The sequence below is a fragment of the Gracilinanus agilis genome, chromosome 3 (genome assembly GCF_016433145.1).
Source record: "Gracilinanus agilis isolate LMUSP501 chromosome 3, AgileGrace, whole genome shotgun sequence".
NCBI classification, from domain to species: domain Eukaryota; kingdom Metazoa; phylum Chordata; class Mammalia; order Didelphimorphia; family Didelphidae; genus Gracilinanus; species Gracilinanus agilis.
In genome coordinates, this window is record NC_058132.1 from 309,512,300 (window position 1) to 309,518,299 (window position 6,000).

A 6,000-nucleotide genomic window follows, 5' to 3' on the forward strand; every position below is an offset into this window, starting at 1 on the left:
TGGCTCTGCTCCTTCCACTCTGTACCAATTCCTGGAGGTCTTTCCAGTTCACATGGAATTCCTCCAGTTCATCATTCCTAAGTGACTCTTTTAAGGACACAAGTGACAGACCTAAGACTTGATCCCCAGTGCTCTGCTGCCAAACCTGGTGCTTTCTACTGAACCGTGATATATACATATCTCTTTTCATTGCTCTCCAAATGCTGATATCATTTCATGAGAATAATAGTAATACTGACACTAATATAGCACTTTAAAGTTTGGAAAACACTTTACATTGTCTCATTTGATTCTCAAATAACCTTATGTGTAGGCACTAGGCATATTATTGATTTCATTTAAACTGAGGCTTGAAGAAATTAAGGAATGCGCTCAGGGCCAAACAACTCATAGGTATCAGAGACTGGTTTTGAACACAAGGCTTTCTTCTTCTAGCTCTAGTATTCTACCAACTGTACCAGGCTTCCACCTCAACAAAAGCCTCAGGGCCCTCAAGCTCTGGCCAGCTCTTGGTGTCTTTTGTTTTTGAAGGGACCAAGGACATCATGGGGTGATGGCACAATTGGATTTAAGTGAGGCAGTTACACAAAGTCATCTGGCTTTTTTTTTCTCTTCCAGAGTCACTAAAGTCCAGTGGCAAGACAAAATTCAGTGATGGCCCAGGATGCAGTGGATGAGTTTGGCATCTTTGATTGTCTGGTCAAGCTCTAAATATTTCACAGCTTCTGTTTCAGTAGCCTTTGTGGCCATTGGAACAAATTGTTTTCATCTGCCCCTTCCACCAAGGGAAATCTTCCCATGCTTGGGGTGGACACCCCCCCCCCCCAACTCACTGACTGGTTTGGGATCCATCAATTACCCTCAACCTAATTTATCCCATCTGCCAAGATGCTTACTGGCATGTGGCCACAGCTTCTTGGAGCCACAGGTGAGGTGGAACCACGAAAGGTGGATGAGCTGCTCTGAAAAGGGTTTGGCCAGTCCTCATACCAGAGGTGCTTGAACACCCCATACACAGGCAGGAATTGACAATCTGTGCTGGGCTCTTTGTCTCACTCCCTATGCACCTATCATGGAACTGGTTCCTAAGATTTTCCCTCATATGTCTTTTCCCTCACTTACTCTAAGGAATGCTTCCTAAGGGAGCACTCCCTGCTCTACATACACTCTAACTATCCCATGTGCCAGATTTCTTCCTCCTCACACCTTTTCCTACATCTTTCATTCAAAAACTGCTCCATGGCTCCATCACAAACATTGGATATCAGAATTTGTGGACTGGACCCCACAGACCAAACCACATCCAATCACCAGTGTCAAAGGAATGTGTTGACAAATTTTTAAATATCCCATGGGCATAATTCACAATTTTAGACAGTTATTACAACAGTTTTTCCCAGCACCTCCCTCCCTGCTTCCCCCAACAGCTGTCTGCCTTATTCTGGAATTCTCAACATTAACACTGAATGGCAGAGAGAAGGGGAACATCTAGTACCTTTTAAAAAAATTAATTCAAATAGGCTTTAAAGGGTCCTTAAATTTAATCTTTCACTAACATAGTAGATAGAGAACTGGCCTGGGAGCAGGGAGACCTGGGTTTAAATCCTACCTCTTAAATATACTGTCTGCATGCCCTTGGGCAAGTCCATTCCTTCTCAGGCAACACTCTCAAAGATTATTGATCATTTGCATCAATAAAGGGAGTTTCTAGACTGGGACTTCCTCTACCAATAAAAACACAAATCTGCCTCTTACCCCTGAAAAGAGAAAAAAAATACCCTTCTCCTGGATCTTTACATATTTTTATCATTGGCCAGATGGTCAGAAGTTTCTTAATTTCTGACTCCAGAAGTTCCATTTTTCGAGCCTGATTCCATTTTCTGGAATTCAGATGGGATTGGCATGACCTTTTCCTCTTACATGGAGACAATCAATTTCTTCCCAAAGCTTTGCATTTTAAGTTGTTGCCTGTGAGGCATATCCAGGAAGCTCAAGATGACTTTTTCCCCTGCAGCTTTTCTCTGACAATCTGCCTTTAGTTAGTTGCTACTTTAGGGCATCCAGCAACAAGTGGGCCTTGAATGTCTTCATCCTTATTCCTCCATGGAGTGTTTTTTTTTTTTAACTCTGCTTGGTCTTGGACATCCCTGCACCCATAAAATTTCTTTATCATTTGTATCTTCTGATTATTCATATTTCCAGCTCTATTTCCTGAACTGGGACTTTGGGTCATCCTCATACTTGGTGGAGATGGTAGGGTCCTACCTATATGCCTGGTCTGTATTATCCAGGGTCCTACTGTTGGCCCTGGCTTTCACTAAAGCCTGTGCTCTAGGCACTGGTAGGCTTCTGATCTGCCCATAGCCTCTGGGTACCAAGTACTGGGTTTTTCAGGGTCTCTGAGTTTGAGCATGTTAACATTCTGTCTGCCTCAGTTTCCTCAAGTGTAAAATGGGGACCAAAATAGCACCTATCTCCCAGGATTTATGTGAACAATCAAATGAGATAATATTTATAAAGTGCTTTGCATCATGCTTGGTACATAATAGGAGTTTAACAGATATTTATATACCTCTAGGCCTCAGTTTCCTCACTTATAAAAAAGATTAGATGCAATGATCTCTAATGTCCCTTCCAGCTCTATTATGACCCAATGAACAACAAATGGTAATAAATAGCAGTCTTTGGGTTCAAACTTGAATTCAGAGTTCATTTCACCATAATGTTGTATTTCCTTTCCCAGTGGTCCGCTCTTAGAAATGGAGTCCAGAGAGTTTGTTACATGCCCAACACAGCGCAGCACAGCCCCAACCTGAACCACAGATGTTCCTTGAGTCTCCCTTACCAATTTCTTGATGTGCCCCTCTGAGCAGAGTGCCCCTTTATGACTGGAGGCCTGGAAGGGACAGGGACCTGTAATTGTTTCAATGCTAGGGGCAAAACAATGTGACTCAACATTTCTATGGGAGAGGAAGGGCACAACAACTATCACCATGATGACAGCCTGGTTGGACTGCCCCACCCCAGCCTCTAAGACCTGCAGCCAGTGGCTCTGTGGTTCTGGGAGGCCCTGAAAAATCCACAGAGGCAGGAGAGATGGTACAAACTGTTGCAATTTCCTTGGCTCCACTCGCCTGATGAGACAGTTAACAGTGCTCCCATCCCTAGAGGAAACCTCGCAATGATTCTTATTAATAAGTAACAAAAAAAGAGAGGAAAAATATGTAAAAGATCTGCAGCAGTGTGAATGACAAGATCATTAAAGGAAAGCCACACTCTAGGAACTGAAAAAGCAGTGATGATTCCAGGGAATAGGAATAGGATGACATGGGTTCAAATCCTACATCCGGTACTTCAAATCTCACTCCTGATGATCCCACCTGGGTGACCTTAGGCAAGTCACCTAGCCTTACTGAGTCTCAGTTTCCTCATCTGCAAAATGAAGGGGTTAAACCTCCTGAGGTTCCTTTTTTTTTACATTTTCATTATTTATTTGGTTGGTTGTTTGTCTGTTCATTCATTCATTCATTTATTTATTTAATTATCCATCCATTTATTTATTTATTTGTTTATTGGTTTATTTGCTCATTCATTCTTTCATTTATTTATCTATTTACTTATTTATTTACTTATTCATTCATTCATCCATTTATTTGTTTGTTTGTTTGTTTGTTTGTTTTAAACCCTTACCTTCCATCTTAGAATCAAGTACTGAGTATTGGCTCCCAGGCCGAAGAGTGGTAAGGGCTAGGCAATGGGGGTTAAGTGACTTGCCCAGGGTCAAATAGCTAGGAAGTGTCTGAGGCTGGATTTGAACCTAGGACTTCCCATCTTTAGGCCTGGCTCTCAATCCACTGAGCCATTCAATCCAGCTGCCCCCTATTTATTTATTTTAAAATATTTTTCCATGTTTTCATGATTCATTTTCTCTCCCTCTCCTCTTCCCTCCCTCCTCTCAGGGCTGACAAGCAATTCCAATGGATTTTAAAATGTTGCCATTTGATACCTATTTCCATATTATTCATTTTTTCTGTAGAGCAATGTTTTAAAACCCAAACCCAAAATCGTATGCCCACATATACCTGTGATGATTGATAAGTCATATGTTTTTCTTTTGCATTTCTACTCCCACAGTTCTTTCTCTCATTGTGGATAGCATTCTTTCCCATAAGTCCTTCAGGAGTATCCTGGATTAGTAGCAAAGACAGCTTCCTTTCTGATCTTGATCCATTGTCCTATGTCCTGTTTGCATGCCTTTATTTCTCTTGGCAGAGATACAGGGAATTATGAAGGTGAAATGCTGTATGGGTGGTCTTTCTATTGGTTGTTTTTGCTTAATTCTTTTTCTTTGTTAAAAGAGAGCGGTCAGGTCCTGGATGGCAGGGCGAAGCCCACACTGTGAATGATCCATGATGGAAAAACAAAAGGCATCAATGAAACCCCATTCTATTTTAAGTGTGAGGCTGGTTTAGGTCATTGCTGGAGCTGACTTAAGCTCAGGAATCCATAGAGCCTGAATGGAGTCTCCTGGTAGCTTTTTGATGGTCCACCTCCAGAGAGTAGTATCTTGTTCATATTAGAAATGGCCCCACTGTCAGTGGAGTCCGGTGTCAGCAATACGATTAATTAATTTTATTGTTTATGAAATGTTTTCTGAGGTAAAGAGTAGTATCTGATTGTCCTCATTTTAAGAATGTGACTCTTGACTCAAAAGTCTTTTGAAAATTATTTTGTTTGTTACATTAATGTTCCCAGGTCTCTCCCTCCCTCTGTTCCTTCTCAGCACTAAAGAAAGGTATCATTTGACAAATATCTAAAAATTATTTCTTTTGTGCTTTCAAAGTCCTTTTGCATAAGATTCCTCTCATTGGTGGGGATTCATTATTCAGTGTTCTGTGCCAGCAAGCATGAGGAACAGAGTTGGTTAGAGTAGAAGAGAAGGAAGATGGTGCTTCTGGCTTCCAGGCTGGAGGGAGAAGTCATGCATTCTAGACTCTCTGGGAGAGAATGGTTCTAGGAAGAAGCTGACAAGATGGCTTTCTCTTCCTTTGGAGACAAGAAGACAGTGTGCAAAGCATGACTTCTCTTTCAAAACTGGAAACCTTCTTTCTCAAAACCAGAAGACTCAAATCTCCCTGTTCTCCAGCTCTCACTATCTCCTCCCCTCATGCAGTCTTAAAGTATTGAATAATTAAGCTTCACACCCGAGAGGAATCTTATGCTAATAAGTCTTTGAGCCATGGATTACATACACATGAAGAAAAAGGTCAGAGAGACTAAGTGATTGGTCCAGAGTTACACAGCCAGTAAATATGAGGTGGAACTTAAATCCAGATCTTTTTACTCCGACATCAAGGCTGTGTCTACTACACGTTCCTTCCTTTTCTCTTAAAAAATATTTTTTGTTTGTTTAAGAAAAAGCTCTTCCTTCTGTCTTAGTAAGGACTCTAAGACAGAAAGGTAAGGGCTCGGCAAACTGGGTTAAGTGACTTGCTCAGGGTCATACAGGTAGGAAGTTTTTGAGGCCAGATTTGGACCCAAGTGATGTTGAATTCATGCCTAGCTTTCTTTCCACTGTGCCACCTAGCTGCTCCTGCCCTCTTCTCTTTCTGCAAGTGGAATTAAGGGATGTCTTTTTCATGAGGAAGCGTGACCACTACACTATGTGAATTCATTCCTGAGGGTTTCAGGATATCCTAGACCCTTCATTTTATCTTCCACAATGGGACTTGAATCATATTTTCTTCATGTGGTCTTCTAGGATTATGCAGAAGTTTCCAAATTTCATAAGCCTTAATGGTTGAAGACACCTCTAGTCCAATAGTTTCATTTGACAGATGGGAATCCCTTCCCTTCCCTTCCCTTCCCTTCCCTTCCTTTCCTTTCCCTTCCCTTCCCTTGCCTTGCCTTGCCTTACTTTCTCTTCCCTTCCCTTGCCTTCCCTTCCCTTGCCTTTCCTTCCCTTGCCTTCCCTTCCCTTGCCTTCCCTTCCCTTGCCTT